At 32.8% G+C, this 17,664-nt stretch overlaps 1 protein-coding gene and 1 long non-coding RNA gene across 2 annotated transcripts in view; one reads left to right on the forward strand and one right to left on the reverse strand.

The window, feature by feature from the left end:
* RGS21 (regulator of G protein signaling 21) overlaps positions 1–6,413 on the reverse strand; it is a 50,176-nt gene extending 43,763 nt beyond the window's left edge. Inside the window, exon 1 of the mRNA XM_007989117.3 lies at positions 6,291–6,413. The gene's annotated coding sequence lies outside the window, so the exon portion shown is untranslated. The remainder of the gene's footprint in view (positions 1–6,290) is intronic.
* LOC140710196 (uncharacterized) overlaps positions 1–17,664 on the forward strand; it is a 161,441-nt gene that overhangs the window by 82,793 nt on the left and 60,984 nt on the right. The gene's annotated exons all lie outside the window — the stretch shown is intronic.

The following is a 17,664-nucleotide window of genomic DNA, read 5'->3' on the forward strand; positions in this document are numbered from 1 at the left end:
TTCTCTTTACTTTCACTAGTCTATTACAACTTTTGCCTAACATTCCTGCAACAGAGCCCTAAGTGCTCATCTGGCAGCTTCTCCTTCCTTTCTAAAGGCCATACTCCATAATGCAACAGGATTCATCACTCTGAAAAGCAAATCTGAGGTTATGTAGTTGCCTGAGCAGATGCCATGCAAATAAATGGAATTTCCTTCACAGCCAAACTTTATGCAAAAGCAGAAAGAGGCAACTGTGTTTCTGGGGTAAAACGAGGAGTGACTACACTTTCTTCATCTCAAACTTCTCTTGTTGCAAATCTAACACTGTATCTGCAATTTCCATCTTCTTCATCCTTTGTGTCAATACATTGAAGTCTCTTTTAAAAACACAACACTTATTTTTTTAAATAAACTATTTTGGAATAGGTTTAGTCTTACAGACAAGCTGCAAAGATGATATAAAATCTAGATAGATGCTTCCTGCATTTCCTCCACCCGCTTAATATTTTACATTATCATGGCAGGTTTTTAAAAACAGAAATCAACCGTGGTATATTACTGATATTTAAACTCTGAAATTTATTCAGATTTCATCTGGTTTCCCACTGATTTCCTCTTTCTACTTTAGAATCCAATCCAGACTATCAGGGAATTTAAATAATGCTGATTTTGACAGATAAAACTTTTTGCAGTTATTAGAATCTTAGTTTAAGACAGTTTAAGACACCCTTTTAGAAGGGTGAACAAATAGGACAACAGTCAGTGAAATTTGGGGAGATGGTGTTGGGGTGTTTGAGTGGTGTGCTGTAGTGTGGGATCCTGGCTGGAGGTGTGTGGCATTACTAGAAGAACTTGGGAAACCAGGTAATGCCATGAGGAGACTTGATTTAGAAGATACAAATTAAGGGGGTTGTTAGAACACATAATGGGTTGTTAGAAACAAACATTTCAGTTGTAAGTATGTTTGAGAATGTTTATTGATTACATAGAAATGGATACAATCATGAGTCCAACCTCAAAATGGGAAAATAATTGTGAAAGTAAATGAAAGCATATGTGCCATTGATTAGAACTGTGAATTTGTAAATTTCTTCCTAAGAGAGCCTTCCTGTGGCAGTTGATGGGCCTGTTGGTCTGGGAGTTTGAAAAAAATATTCTGAGGTTTGGAACAATTAATTTGATTGATTAGATTGATCATTTCCATGATAGGGTTTTTATTCTGCAGATACAAAATTTATAATGAACTTTAGATATTTGAATGTCGTGCTTCTATATTCAAATGAATCTTCTCAGGTTCTAAAGGAACTGAATATACCTTTCTTGTGAAGTCATGTATATTCCTGAGGGGAAGGACTGGGTAGTTGTCAATTTCCCTGGAAGTTATCAGCTGCAGTCCCCTGCAAGGGGCAGGATATTAGATTTCCCGTTCCATTTTTAATTTCCTGGGAACATATTGTGTGTTTACAAAGATATTGTAAGAAAAATCTGCATCAAATTACTTTTTAAAAATGAGACTTGCAGAAGATTTACTTGCTATAATCTCTGTGTGTGTGTGTTGGGGAAAATTGTGGGTGTGTGTTTGTGGTTTTAGCTGTTTTTTATTTTTTGGTCATAGTTTTCAATTCTAATATAAGGAGCTACTCAAAATGAAAGATTTATTTCAAGTATTGAAAATAAAAACATACTCAAAAAGCATATTCTCTTCAGATCAGGGCTCTTTTTAATATATCAAAGTGTGAGTATCTCAGGTTCATGAGAAAATAATTTGATTTATACTAATTGTACATCCATATGGTACATCTTTTAATTTTTACTCATATTATATATTAATATACAAATGATTCACGTAAAAGTAAAAATGGCATTAAAATAAAATCAATAAGAATTAGCTCCTTTTTATGAAGTGTCAATAAGTTTTTAATTTATTTACTTTTGTAGTGTTTGGTACCTAAAGTTATAATCAGAAAACAGCAAGGATCAGGATCATTTTAAATTAGAGTTAGATTTCATCAGTATGCCTGGGGATTAGAAAATCCCCAAGTTATAAAACTTTCCACCAGTTCCAATGAAAATTCAGCCCTAATGTCAAATCATTTTAAGTTTATTAGGCACTTGTCATAACACTAATTATAAATTAGATCATTTTATATTCTCGAGATTGAGAAAAGTAATTAAATTGGTGGTTTCATTAGTTGATGGACAGTTTTAAAGAGTTTATTTCTTCTGGAAAATCAAGGTGTATTATTTTTTCAGTTTCTAAAGAAGTGCTTATTAGAAAAAATGGGTTTGGATAGAAATCTAAATCTAACAGAAAAGGGTAATTTTGTCATGAATATTGACTTAATTTTATTAATAGCTTTTAATATACATACTTTAAAGATATGAAGTCTTAGCTTTAGAATTTAAATATTAAGATATTTCTTCATTAAACTGAAAATTCAAATTCAAAGTAGATATTTAATTAGATGAATTAAAAATATAGAGTCATCATAATATCTATTATACAGTCAATCCTTTAAAATATGCTAATTGCAAGGTTTATAAATGACGTGGGGAGTCGAAGTTTTATAAATCCTCAAACATTATAATTGGTCTTTGGAATCTTTTTTGTTGTTGCTGTCCAGACTTAGAAATGTACAAATGTTTAATTTAAGGTCAGCCAAGCTGAAAAAATTTAAAAATATTTTTAGTCAATTAGCTAATTCTAAATTTGCTTTGTTTATTCTCATGTTATTTCTTATTCTTTCTTTTTTTTCTGAAACTACTAATGTAGCAGTAGGAAGTTAAATTAATACTATAGAAAGTCATAAAAGTCATGTTCAATCAAGGTTTTAGCTTTAGCTTTAGCCCTGCTTTAGATTGAATGTGTTTTCTTACCAGGAAATTCTGGAGAGGTTATTACAACACACCCTCACACATACACATACACGTTCCTTTACATTTTACATGGTCTGTGCTAGAGGATTAGCATTTATTGAGTTTCTACTATATGAGGTGCTCTGATTCTCGACCTCCCATGCCACATTGTGATGTTGAACATCTCTGTGCATATATTCTTGTAAAATATGTGTTGCAATTTTTATGCAAATCTTTTAATTTAAACAAATGTCATTGTGTGATATATTTCATTTTGCTTCTTTTTAACTTTTATTTTAAGTTCAGTGGTACAAGTGGAGGTTTGTTAGATAGGTAAACTTATGTCATGGGGGTTTGTTGAACAGATTATTTCACCCAGATATTAAGCCTAGTACCCATTAGTTATTTTTCCTGACCCTCTTCCTCCTCCCACCCTCGATCCTCTGAAAGCCCCAGTATGTGTTGTTACCCTTCTGTTTTGTAATGTCTTTCATCTGGTATTGTGGTTTTAAAAAGATCTATCTATATTGCTGTGTGACCTTTGCTTCTAATTGCTATAATATACTTCACTGTGTGGACTCATTATCCTTTCCCTTTACCCAAAGGCTTCTGACTTCCAGCAACCACAGGTAAAACACAGTTGAGTATCCCTCTTCAGCTCCCCTTTGTCACCACTTTTAGATGAAGAAACAGAGGCATGAAGGGTTGAATAATCTTATCAGAATTGCACCGCCAGGATTAGAACCAGTCTAGTGGCAGGCACATAGAGGAAAGAGAAGCATCAATTATTAAACATCTATTGTAGCAGAAGTTTTATGTCAAAAAATCAATTTTATCCACTTAAGTGCCTTATGTAGTAGCTAAAATGACTCAAAAAAATCAGAAAAGTAACCCGAATAATCATAATTGATAACTGGCAGATTCAGAAGTTTACTAATATTAGTCATCCCTTAAAGCTCATCTTGTTTTTTAATTAACCAGTGTCTCGTTTCAATGAATGTATTATTTTTAAAAAATATGGAGGTAAGGTTGCTTGATTACTCAGGTATTTCTCTCATTTTGGGAAATTGCATACACAGCCTTAGCAAACAGCATGTAAAATTGTTCCCAAATACCTAATTTTATTTGCTTGTTTGTTTTCTTAATTTTGGGTAATCTACAGCAGCAGAAGAAAAAAAATATATATATACACACACACACACTCACACACATAGATTGGAGGATTAATTTTCCTAGTAACAAATATTTTGAAACAACTGATATAAAAAATTTGGAAGGGATTCTCATGTTAAAAGCTTATTGGATTATTTTTCGGATTTTTAGAGAAAGGGTTCTGTTCTGTCACCCAGTCTGGAGTGCAGTGGTGCAATCATAGCTCACTGCAGCCTTGAACTTCTGTGCTCAAGTGACCCTTCTGTCCTCAGACTCTCAAGTAGCTAGGATTACAAGTGTGGACCATCACACCGCACCAGGCTAATTTTTAAATTATGTTTATAGAGATGAGGGTGGAGAAGGGACCTTGGTCATTTGCCTAGGCTGGTCTTGAATTTCTAGCCTCAAGCAGTCCTCCCGTTCTGGCCTCCCCAAATGCTAGAACTACAGGCATGAGCCACCATACCCACTCTTGAACTCTTAAAATAGATTTTCCTCTGTCATTCATTTTGTTTATTGATTTGCAGATGGACATCATGACTACATAAAATTATTTCCATTTTTCATTTCTATCTAAGTAAAAATTACCAGCTGGTTTTTATGGCGATAATGACATGGATCAACAATAGTTCTTGGAAGTGTTATTTTTCAAAAAATTGTTGAATAAAAAGTTTTTTTATTCTTTCAACAGATATTATTTTCCTCCAAGCTTGAACAGTGATGAGTATGATGATTAATCAATATCATTTTAAGTACTAGAATGGCTCCTGAATGCTAAAACCCATCAGTAAAGACAGACTAAGCCAACATTAAGAAGTAAATGATATCTGACCTAGGAATTTCTCCTTTAGATACGACATGCTCCCTGTTTTTCTGCTAGAAGACAAATCTTGGGTGAGGACAACATTGCAGAAGGGCCTGAACAGAGAGTTGAGCTCAGTATAAAACTTCTGACAGATTTTGCTGTTCTGGGAGGGACAGAGTCTAGCCCCAAGGAGGGGAAATGTTAGAGGCAGTCTGATGGGGTGAGATCCTGTGATGTCCTTCAAATCAAACCAGAAGAGATTGCTTTACTTCTTTCCCAATTGCTCAGAGGCAATTAGCAGAAGTAATTAATAGTGTTACTTCGAGAATGCTGTGGCTGCTTGATTTATTTTCAAATCAAATAGAAAATTGTAGTGTCCCCTTAACAAATTCGCAGGTGTACTTGACATTTCTAAGTTTAATGACTAGGTTTTTTAAGAAAATGCAATATTTTGATATTGTCTAAAAATAACAGGATATTGATTTCTTAAAAAGGCAATTATATGATGAATATATTAATATTTATTAATATTTTAGACTATAATTTTAGAAAGCAGGAGAAAGGGTTGCCAGCATTTGGTGTCATAAGTTTTAGGGTGTGGTACAAACCACTAATATGTTATACATATATTATAATACATGTACTAGTAAATGTCAAAACAAGGTAATACCATTTCATCTTGAGTTGTGAATGCACATTTTGACTAAAAATTTTATGAAATTACAAATTAAAATTATATAAACTAATTTTAAAGAACTTATTATCAGTTATAAGTTAATAAGATGGGGTGGTATGAAGATGCATTTTTCTAAATTATTTTAAAAATTAAATTTGAAGAATAGTGAAAGTACTAACTGAAATATATCTTTAAAACTTTAAACATTGTTGAAGTAGTGCTTTTATCCTATCAAGTTCTACTCAAGTCATTGAACCATATATAAGTAAAGACATAAAAATAGTAATATTATATTTAATGTGTTTTGTATGCTGTATAAAACATCTTTCTTACATTTTCTTTATTTATATAATTCATTACTTTCAGGTATGGTAATTGGCCACCTGCTAACTGTGTGTCCTTGAGAAAGATGTTATTATTACTTGTTCTAGTTGCTTTTCTAAAAGGATATAAGAAAAGTATGAGATAGATTTTTTTTACATTTCTCCTAGCTGTAAAATTCTATGGGTTCTATAATCCTATGTCTTGTCTTTTTTTCTCCCCTCCTGTGGAGTCTGATATCCTGTGTTCATCTTTTTTACAAATTTGAATCAGACTAGTTGGCAAAGTGTCAGTTCTCTGACAGTCTGTGATAATATATTATTTTGCGCAAATGTTACCAAATGAATAGCTAGTAAAATTTTTTCTTTTTATGATTCCAAACTCGCTCAGTTTGATGAATAGGATCTAATATTTGGCATTTTTATCTCTAAATGTCATCAATTTAATCTTTGTAACAAGTTCATTTATATAATAAACTTTAAATCTCTTTATACTCACACAAATGCAATGCAGGGGAAATCACTGTCCTTGCTCTCTTGATTTCTTCTTTGTTGACAGGATAGATGACAGAATCTGTGCTTCTTTCAGATGAATTGTTTTTCAGGTGGTAACTTTTCTATATTAACATACTCCCTACCATATATTTTTCTTTTCTACACAATCTTCATATAACCACATTATTTTTGAGGTTAAGTTTAATATCTAAACACCATTGAATCCATTCCATAATCAAGATATTTAGATTGTAGTTAGTTTTAATTTGAAGAATTTTGGTGGTGTTTCTATCCAACGTTTAATAAATTTAACAATAACTCCGACTATCTGAGTCGCTTTTCTTAATGACCTGGTACCTATTCATGTCAGTGTCCTAAAATCTTCAAATTGTGAAGTCACATACATGTGGTATGGAAATTATTTTTTCAGTCAAAAATATGTAAATCTTTACTTTGCAATTGTACTCTGATAAAGTAGCTCAGTTTGAGGGACAAAAATAAAACAAGCCTTTATTTTTCTTCTCAAGGCAGTATTTGCATGACTTTCATATGGTATATAGGTTTGCATAGGAAATTTGTCTTTAGTTTCACATCTGCCTGGATTATAGCCTTTAATTCAATGATTCAAAGCTTATCTGGAAGACACTTAAAATACTTGAAAGCTACATACTATTATTTTATGATTTCAGCTACTCAAGACATGACTTTTAATGTATAAACAACATCTTTATCAAGTCAAGCAAATAGTGAAGAGAAATTATCAAACTATGGTCTTGTTTTTAAAGGAATGGGCCTAAAATTGGACAGATATACTTGAAGTGGTGAAAGTGGAAAATATACAACCATTTCATCTGTCCAGATTATTTGAGCCTTTCCTGTATCAATGAAACATCAGCTGTTGCAGTGAGATAATCTTTAATGCTCATCCTATTTTTTGATCTAGATGCATTAATGATTAATTTATTGAATATTATTTGTTTTCTATGCTGTAACACTGGCATATCAAAAACTTCAATAGATTGTTACATTTTAACTCTTGACCTTTGGGTTTTACTGCGAATAATTAACTCTTTACTACTCACATACCCTCAAATGTAGTAATATGATTTAAGTATTATTGCAGGAAGAAATATATTGTTTTAGTAAGTAGTTTGACATTTTACTAAACTCTGTTAAATATATGTTATGTATGTAGTATTTGAAATGTGATACATCTATAAAGGAAAATATTTAGCATAATTGTTAGCTTTACCCAAACAATTTTGAAAGTTAGGTTATTTTCTTTTTGTCTCAGTGTCTGTATACTTAATGTCCCTCGTGTGCTACACACAGTGACTGAAGAAAAGTAAACTTCATGAGAAAAAACATTCACATATAAATTTTGATCAGTTTCTCAGAATTAATAAATCAAAGGGAAATGCTGGTGCTGTGTAATAAATTCGGCCATATGTAACAGACTAGCTTTCACTAATACAGATCTGTGCCTTCTAATGATGTTATAGTCAATAATGAACCACATAGATGATGGCGATCCTGTAAGATGATAATACTTTCCAATCTTACTATGCCTTTCCTATGTTTACATATGTTTAGATATGCAAGTACTTCTTGTGTTAAATTGCCTAGAGTATTCAGGACAGTAACATGGTGTACAGGCTTACAGCCTAGGAGCAATAGGCCATATTGCCTAGATGTGTAGTAGGTTATGCCACTTAGGTTTGTAAGTTAATTCCATGATGTTCATACATTGAAATCACCTAATGACATATTTCTCAGAATGTATCCCTTTTGTTAATCGATATATGACTGTATAAGTATGCCAGTTCATTAAGCAAAACTAAACAAAAACAAAATTGGGCACTAGATAGCGCAAGGAAAAAAATAGAAAACACATTCTGTATAGAATAATAGCTGTTACCTCTTACGTTCTCTGTAATGATTTTGATTTCATTTTGAAATGCATATTGGATGTAATGAGTTATTTTAATTCTGATTAGAGGTAATGACTTACTTTTAAGTCTGATTTTTTTTTTAACCTATGAGTAGTGGTAGTCTCATCCAAGTAAACATATTTTATACTACTTTTCTGAATCAGTTCAAATCTAAAACTAAGTTACCAATGTTTTTGTAGGCAACTGGTGAATTCTGAGAAAAAGTAATATTGCAGGTTTCTTTTTTTTAACTCTCAATTTATGGTAATTGTTTAGAGAAAATGTAGAATGATAAATAGGGATGTGCTTTGGCTACTTTAGTCAAAGTCTGAGTTCTGCTACACATTATGTACATTCTTGTGCAAGATACTTAACCTTTAAAAACCTTTATTTTTCTATCGATAATATATAGAAAATAGGATTGGGTTCTTAAATCTATTACATTAAGAATTAAGTGATACCATTTAAGCATTTATCAAAGTGATCACTAGATGGTAAACATTAACACATGTTAGCTATTACTGCTAAGGAAACTGTTTTAATACTTAAATTTCATATGATCATAAAAATAAAATTTAGAATATGATTTTTAATCATTATTGAAAAAAGAAAACACATTTAAAAGGAACACAATCTCTTCTCAGCCTTTTGGCTAAGGCCAAGTGTAAAAGGGACGCAAATGTAGTTTAGAGCAAATTTAAGTGATGTGGTTAAAAAAAGGAGGTAATCACAGTATGATAATCAGGTCAGATTATTTCACTATCACGAAGAAGAAGAGAAGTTACGGAGAGAAGTAGGAAGACCTTAGTAACCTAATGCCTACTAGGTAGTCTGTGGCAAAGTTTTGAAATAGAAATGGTGAATTCTGAGCACAGGGTTAGAAAGAAAGGTCACCTGAATGATAGAATTATGCATATTTTTACCAATGCAGGATTCTAAAAATGTGATTTACAGAGTTTATAGGAAAGGCAGTCAAGGAAGAAAGAGCTAAAGATACAGATTGAGGTTTCAACTGAGGTATAGTTTAGCCAGGGCTATGGGTGTTGTGAGAGAAATTTTAAGGATGAATGTGGTAATATATATGAAACACTCTCTGTTCCCTGGAAGAAAGGTTCTATAAAAACGTAACATATTGCTGATTCTTAGAACGAATGGTGAAGGTTGAAAGATTTTCAGATGTGGGGAAAGGGCACATTCACAATCCAGTGAGAGGCAAAGGATATTGGAAATGGAAGGTCAGAAACAAGAAAGGAAAAATAAAATTTGAATGCTTCTTACAAGACTACACACACATGCACACATACACTACAGTTTTAAACAGAATTATTTTCATTGGAAATACTCTGTAAAATAAGTTGATTGATTTCCAAGATAGCTGCACTTAGAATTGAATAATTTAAGCACATAAAGTGAATATAGTGGTCAGAGAGAGGAAAGAATGAATTTGGATTAATTGTCTAAGGAAACAATATCGTAAAAGAAAAGGTATAATAAAAGAGAAAAGAGAAAAAAGGAAAGAGATAGGTTTTTGAATAAAAAATATTTTGCCAAAAAGTTCAAGAAAATGTTTTGAAGGATAGAATTTAGAACTGTTCTAAGAAGTTCTGTATATGGTAGATAAAGCGATAGCTTGCCAGAAGATATGTGGCCAATTTTAGATATATAAAAAGAGTGGGAGGAAATACAAGGAAATTAGAGTGTGCCACCCAGAGTGTCTCATGTGGAGCTGCTGATTGCATGTCCAGATCTCATAATTGATGCAGAGGTGGCTATCAGTTAACTTAGCCAACAGATAGTTTTGAAATAAATCAAGTCTCCAAATTACAAACAGTATTGAAATATGTTATCATTGAAGGTCTGTACCTCCTTAGTGATTTAAATCTGGATATAGTATTTATGCTCTAATTAGAATACCATATTGTATTTTTTCTAAGTAGTCTTATCAACTAGAATTTTATAGTTAAATGGGGATCTAATAATTAATGTCTTATGACTTGAAGAGCCTTTGGAAAACACATTTATCAAATGCTCATGGGAAACAATTCAATTTTATAGTGTTATGATAAATTGAAATCATGTGTTTTGTAATGTATCTAAAATATACTTGAAAAGATAATGGACTTTTCCATTTGTAACACCTATGGCCATAAAAATCTTATGAAAAAGTAATTCAATGTCTTTGAGTTCAGAATGTTACAAGATTATTTTATTATATTAACTTATCACATATGTAAGTGCAAAAAAGTAAAGAATAATCTCAGGCTTTCCCATTATGGTTTTTCTGTACTTGCGGAGAAGAAGTAACTTTGGCTTTGCTAACAGGCTATTTCTTTTCCCCTTCTTTTTCTTCCATTCCCCCCTTCCATTCACTTATCAAACATGTTTGATTCCAGTTTCAAAATATAATCATGTCTTTACTCACTCACCTCTATCTTCATTATATTGATTTAAGCCTAAACTGCCTCTTACCTGGATTACTACAGTTGTCTCTGAGCTATCTCTGTGCTTTCTGGGTTTTAGTCCTGTAGTGTTTTCTCAGTGTGGCCACTTGAGGGATACTTGTAAAATGCAAGTCAGATCATATCACTCATCCACTCACACCTTCCCCTGGCTTTCCATCTTGCTCAGAGTGAAATCCATGTTGGCTGGGCACAAGCTCACACCCGTAATCCCAGCACTTTGGGAGGCCGAGGTGGGCGGATCACTCGAGGTCAGGAGTTTGAGACCAGCCTGGCCAACATGGTGAAACCATGTCTCTACTAAAAGTACAAAAAATTAGCAGAGTGTAGTGGCAGGCACCTGTAATCCCAGCCACCAGCTACTGAGGCAGGAGAATTGCTTGAACCTGTAAGGTGGAGGCTGCAGTGACCCGAGATTGTGCCACTGCATTCCAACCTGGTCAACAGAGTGAGACTCCATCTGGAAAAAAAAAAAAAAAAAAAAAAAAAAAAAAAAAAAAAAAAAGCCATGTCCTGGAGTGGCCTGAACATCCCTACAGAATGTGTCCCTATCCGCCTCTCTGATACGGTTTCCCATTACACAACTTTTTGCTTGCTCCACTCTGGGCACATTGGTCTCCTTGCTGCCTTCCTACTTGTCCAAGCACCCTTATTCCTAAGCGTCTTTACACTTGCTTTTCCTTCTTTCTGAGTATTCCTTCCCCAGCTAGCTATTCCCATGGCTTACTAGCACACCCGATTTACTTAAATGTCAAATGAAGGCTTCTCTGACCAGTACACTTAACATGGTTAACACACTGCAGCTTCTCCTTCCTAATTGTTTTTTTCTCCTTCCCTACTTTATTTTATCCATAACATATAATAGCACTTATTACCAACTGGTGTACTATAGCATTTATTTTATTTTTCTGTTTATTTTCTCTCTCACTGCTTGACTACTTGAATGGAAAACTCCAGGCAAGCTTAGATTTTTGTTTTTTACTTTTTTATCATAGCACCTAAAACAGTTTATAGCATGTAGAGATTCTTAAAAATATTTATTAAGTGTATAAATGAATTATGTTATCCCCAGAAGCTGGCTAATGTAATGGGCACCTTGATAATGCATTATTGTCCTGAAGTGTTAAAATACTGGAGAAAGGTCACTAGATAAAAGGTCAAGGAAGCAGTACTCAGTGGGAGAGGGAAGTTAGGGAGAAAAGATGGCATAAGGGGAATGAAAAGTCTGTGGATGTTCATGAAAAAATGAAACTATGCCTGCATCAAAATATCTCATGTATTCCATAAATATATACATCTACTATGTTCCCACAAAAATTTTAAAAAATCTTATCTGCTTTCATAATTTAACAAAACCTTGCCTGCATATTTTTGCCAATAGATGTCAGTGGTTGACCATATGAGTGAAATTATTGCAGATACACTTGTTTTATGCCACTCTTATAAGGCTAGTCTTTAAGGAGTGTCTCATTTCTTAAATGATCCTTTTTATTATTTTACCTTGAGAAGTAATATATATTATGACATGATAGAGTTGACAAGACAAAATGTTAACAGATTCCCTAATATACTGAAACTATTGAAAGTTAAGGGCTATAGGAAGTATTTAAATTAAAATGACTTTTTTAAATGGTTGCTTTGTTTATACAGATTTATGTATATTCCTCCAATCATTCAATGTTCAAAGTGAAAAAGAAATTGTTCGTACATATAGTGTTTTATTCACATCCATGCTTGCTATGGAGACTTTTATCCAGGTTTCAATCAATTTAGTTTAATCCAGTACAATTCCCAAGGCAGTTTGAAAAGAGTTTCATTTTTTAAGTTATAAATGGTAATTGAGTAGTCATCATCTTATATCTGTTAACAATGATTGTGAACATTGCTTTTAACGTAAATATTCTTGTTTCAAAGTCCTAAGTACCAATGAGATACAATTGTTTTCCATTTTATGTTCTACTACTTAATATTTTTTCTCAATGTTTATTTCCTTAATTATATCTTTCAGAAATAAAATTAATGTTAAAAATAAACAGTGTATGTTATATTTACATGGATTTATAGTTTCAAAAATATCTGTCAACGGGTCTTTAAAAATTTCAAGAATGATACCATGCTTCTCTTCTTTGGTCAGTGGGAAATTCACAAACCTCTGAGATATTTAAAAAATTCTCCTAATCATGATTATTTTTTCTAGAAAACTGCTGTTACTATGTTGAACAAAATAATGAGGCAAAATACTTTGATAAGGGTTTTATTGAACAGACCTAAAAGATGTGCCATCATTTATTGATTAATTCAACATATATTTATTGAGCTCCTCCTAGAGATCAGAAACTTAACATGTCTTCTTTTTTTACTATGGCTATCTGTTGCCATGTGAAGAAGATTTTTTTCTCTTTTTCTATGTACAAAATAATGGAAAAAAATCAATTCAGCTGCGCATGGTGATCCCAGCACTTTGGGAGACCAAAGTGGGAGGATTGCATTGACCTAGGAGTTTGAGACTAGCCTGTGCAACAAAGTGAAATACCATCTCTACAAAAATTTAAAAATTAGCCCAGTGTGGTGGCATGCACCTGTAGTCCCAGCTACTCAGGAGGTATAGTGGAAGTTTCACTTGAGCCTGAGAGATTGAGCTTGCAATAAGCCATGGTCTCATCACTGCACTCCAGCCTGGGCAACAGAGAAAGGCTCTGTCTTAAATAAATAAATAATAAACAAACAAATAAAACTCACTGGGTGAAAGGATGTACAAGACACAGAGTTGGAGAAAACGTTTGCAATACTTAATCTGACAGAAGTTGTGCATGCATCATATATAGGGAACTCTTACAAATTTAAGAATAAGGTTTATAACCCCACTAATACAACAGGGGGAAAAGGCAAGCACATTTCATCACAGACTCTACTAAATAGTCAATAAACATATGAAAAATGCTCACCAATATTGGTCATTAGAGAAATAAAAATGAAATCATTGTATATCCACCATAATGCCTAAAATTTAAAAACAAGACTGTGGAGCAACAGGAACCCTCATACAGATTTGATGGATGTGTGCATTGTTACAACCATCTTGGAAAACTGATTGGAAGCATCTTTTAAAGCTGAACATCTGCAAACCTTATGACCTGGCAATTTCTTTCCTAGGTATCTATCCAAAACAACTGCATCCATGTGTATACCAAAAGCTATGCATCAGAATTTCATCAACAATGTTATTTGTAAAAACGCTATACTAGAAACAATCCAAGTGTTCATTTGTGAAAGAAAGAATAAATACATTGTGGAATATTCATACAAAGAATACAGCAATGAAAAAGAATGACCTCTTGCTACATGCAACAACATGAATCCATTACAGATTATATTGAGGCCGAGTGCGGTGGCTGACGCCTATAATCCCAGCACTTTGGAAGGCAAATCCTGGAGGATTGCTTAAGGCCAGGAGTTCGACACCAGTCTGGCCGATATGATGAAACATCATCTCTCCAAAAAAAAAAAAAAAAAAAAAATTAGCTGGGCATGGTGGTGCACACCTGTAGTCCCAGCTACTCTGGAGGCCGAAGCAGGAGAATCACTTGAACCCATGAGGTGGAGGTTTCATTGAGTCATGATGGCACCACCTCACTCCATCCTGAGCGACAGAGTAACACTCTGTCAAAATATATGTACAAAAAAAAAAAAAAAAAACTAGTCATAAGTAAATATTATAATTTAATTTTATTTATATAAAGTTCAAAAGCAGTCAAAACTGATCTATGGAGGCAGAAATAATACCTTTAGGAGAGGTATTGACTGAAGGAGGTCATGAGGGAGGCTTCTAGAAAGATGGTAATTTTTTCTTCCTTGATCTTGATGATTTTACACAGGAATGTGCACTTTATAAAGTTATCGCAATTTGTTTGCCTTTCTGTATATGTGCTATACTTCAGTAAATATTTACTTGGAAATTGAACTGATTACTCTTTTCATAATTGTTAATAGAATAACACTCATACATTTTCTATCATTTCATAAACACTTGACTTTTCCAGGTAAAAGATTCCTTGAGACTCTTTGCAAGTTAGGCAGAAGGCTTTCCTCATTCACTCATTTACATTTTTAACCAGTGTCTATATCGTATTAAGAGGGTGAAAGAACAGGACTGTGGTGATGAACGCAGAAGTGAGATTATTCTATTCAAGATGCTGCACTAAACAAAGCCATTTAAAGCACAAAATGAGCTCTAAAATTTTTGAAAGAACATTATGAGATAAACACAGTGGAATACAGTTTTTATTTGTTTGTTTTGTTTTTTACCTGATATACTAAGGCATATTAGGATAAGGATCACACTTTTTACTAGCTCTTAATTCTGGGGAAATCTTACTCTAATTTTTTCTCTTTTTTAAAAAACATAAGGGTCATTAAACAATATAATGCTTGTGTTTGTACCATATACATATACATGTAACCTGCACCATATGCATATACAACCAAACAAATCAAATCAAGAAACATGTTACCTATGTGTTTAAATGCTTCCTGGTGATAATTCTTTATATTCCATTTCTTGTAGATATCTGAATCCTATCATGAAAAACAACTGAAATAGCCAGATTCCCTGGAAAGAAATATTTCTCTGGTTGAAAATATATCACTCCCTGTTTCTTGTCACACAAAAAAGTATTACTTAATTCCACAAAAAACTTACTGATTGCTTATATTTTGTGTAATAAGTGCACAACATAGCATTAAATAATAATAGAAACATATAGAAATTATGAGGAAAACACTTTAAAGTGAGATTCTTATTGTCCTTTTTTCCTTGCTTATTTTGTTCGAATACGACATTCACTTTTATAACATACATGGCTACGTGGACTACATTCAGTTCATCTTCTCCCAGGTTTTTTTTTTTTTTTTTTTTTTTTTTTTTTTTTTTTTTGTATACCATTTGTTTAAATCCTATGGCTAAAATAATGTGAGGAACATAAGTACACAGTTTAAGCTTAGCCAAAAATCACGTCTTCTCTTTTTCATTTGTTTTTCCAACTTGAATGAATGTAAATCATTTCCTTCACCTGTAGTCTGTAGACCTTCAGGAAATGAGCTTCAACCTGTTCCTTCTCAGCTATGAGCACCTGTGAGGAGCTTGAATATTTCTGATAAGTCTTTCTCATCATCGTTGATAAGACCATAGCAAAATATACGTAGAATTTATGTGTTATATATACTGAAAAACTTAAGTGCTCTTTTCAAAATTTTCAATATTATAGTCTGGAAACATTATATTATCTAGAAGAATATCCTGAGTTGATGACTATACAGAAGAAAAAAGATGAATACTGAAAAATCTTTTCAGACTTGAAGTTATTATCGTGATTGGGATCTGAGAGACTGAACTTGTATACATTCCCTTAGTTTTCTGCACTTGAAAGCTGAAAATACAATTATAATGGCGTTAGGTTTTGTTTATGATGATACATAATGACATAAATGCAAGAAACATGATTATATATATAGTACTTATATATAGTGTATATGCAAATCATACACATAAAGTTTATGTGTAATTGTATATGTATAGTATACATACATTATATGTATATAAACTAGATAAATAGATGTGCTTTTGATAGTTGAACGATGCAAGTGTTAGGAGTGCTGATCAATCGCATAGTCAAAAATTCATATATAACTCTGACTCCCCAAAACTTCAGCTACCAAGACCCTACTTTTGACTGAAAGCTTACCAATAACATAAACAGTTGATTGACACATATTTTATATGTTACATGTACTGTATAATGTATTATAATAATAGAAAAGAAAATGTTATTAAGAAAATCATAAGGAAGAGAAATTATATTTTAAGAAGATAAAATATATATTAAATGGAAATGAATAGTCATAAAGGTCTTCATCCTCATGGTTGTCATGCTGAGTAGGCTGAGTCGGAGGATGAAGAGTACAGGTTGGTTTTGCTGTTTCAGGGGTGGCAGAGATGGAAGGGGTAGAGAAGGTGGGAAGGCAGGAGAAGCAGGCACACTCAGTATAATTTTTATTGAAAAAAATCTAGGTATAAGTGGACACATGCAGTTCGAATTCATTTTACTCAAGAATTAACTGCATATGTATCATGTATGTATACTATACATATATAAACTTGTCTACTGTACACATTTGTGAATATTTATATAGAAATAGTAAAATTGTTAGGAAAGCTAATATTTTACTTTAAAAGTTTATTTTCTTTTTCTCTGGGTTTATGTTATGTTTCTCTTGAGGTTTCTTACAACATAAAGGAAAAAATAATTGTTTAAAACCGAAATATTTCTCTTATATTTAGCCTAGGGCAACCTCCTGAAAATTGATAAACTTGAATTTTGACAGACGGAAAGTGAAGATAATTTAATGGTCAAGACCCTGTCTTAGAAAATATTGCTGGAGCTCTTTGAAATTTGAGTTGATGAGTTTCTCATTGGCAAAGTCAATTGAAAGACCAAATTTAAAAAATCACTCTTTAAAAAAATAAAATTTAGAGATAGGATCTCTCTTTGTCACCTAGGCTGGAGTGCAGTGGTAAAAATATAGCTCACTGCAACCTTGGACTCTTAGGCTCAAGCAATCCTTCCACCTCATTTCCTGAGTGGCTAGGACTACAGGTGTATGCCACCATGCTTGGATAATTTTTAATTTTTTTTTATAGAGACAGAGTCTTGCTATGTTACCCAGGCTGGCCTTGAATTTTTGGCCTCAAGTGATCATAGCACCTTGGCCTCCCAATGAGAAAAGATACTCTAAAAGCTAATGAAGGCAGAAGTTATAAAATAATAAGTAGGTTAAAAATATTACTCTTCAGTTTGGAAAACTGAAGATTTCTTCAAGAACTTAAAACAGAACTACTCTTGAACCCAGCAATCCCATTACTGGGCATATACCCAAAGGAAAATAAGTTGTTCTACCAAAAAGACACATACCCTGTTATGTTTACTGCAGT

Source organism: Chlorocebus sabaeus, chromosome 25, assembly GCF_047675955.1.
Source record: "Chlorocebus sabaeus isolate Y175 chromosome 25, mChlSab1.0.hap1, whole genome shotgun sequence".
NCBI lineage: Eukaryota > Metazoa > Chordata > Mammalia > Primates > Cercopithecidae > Chlorocebus > Chlorocebus sabaeus.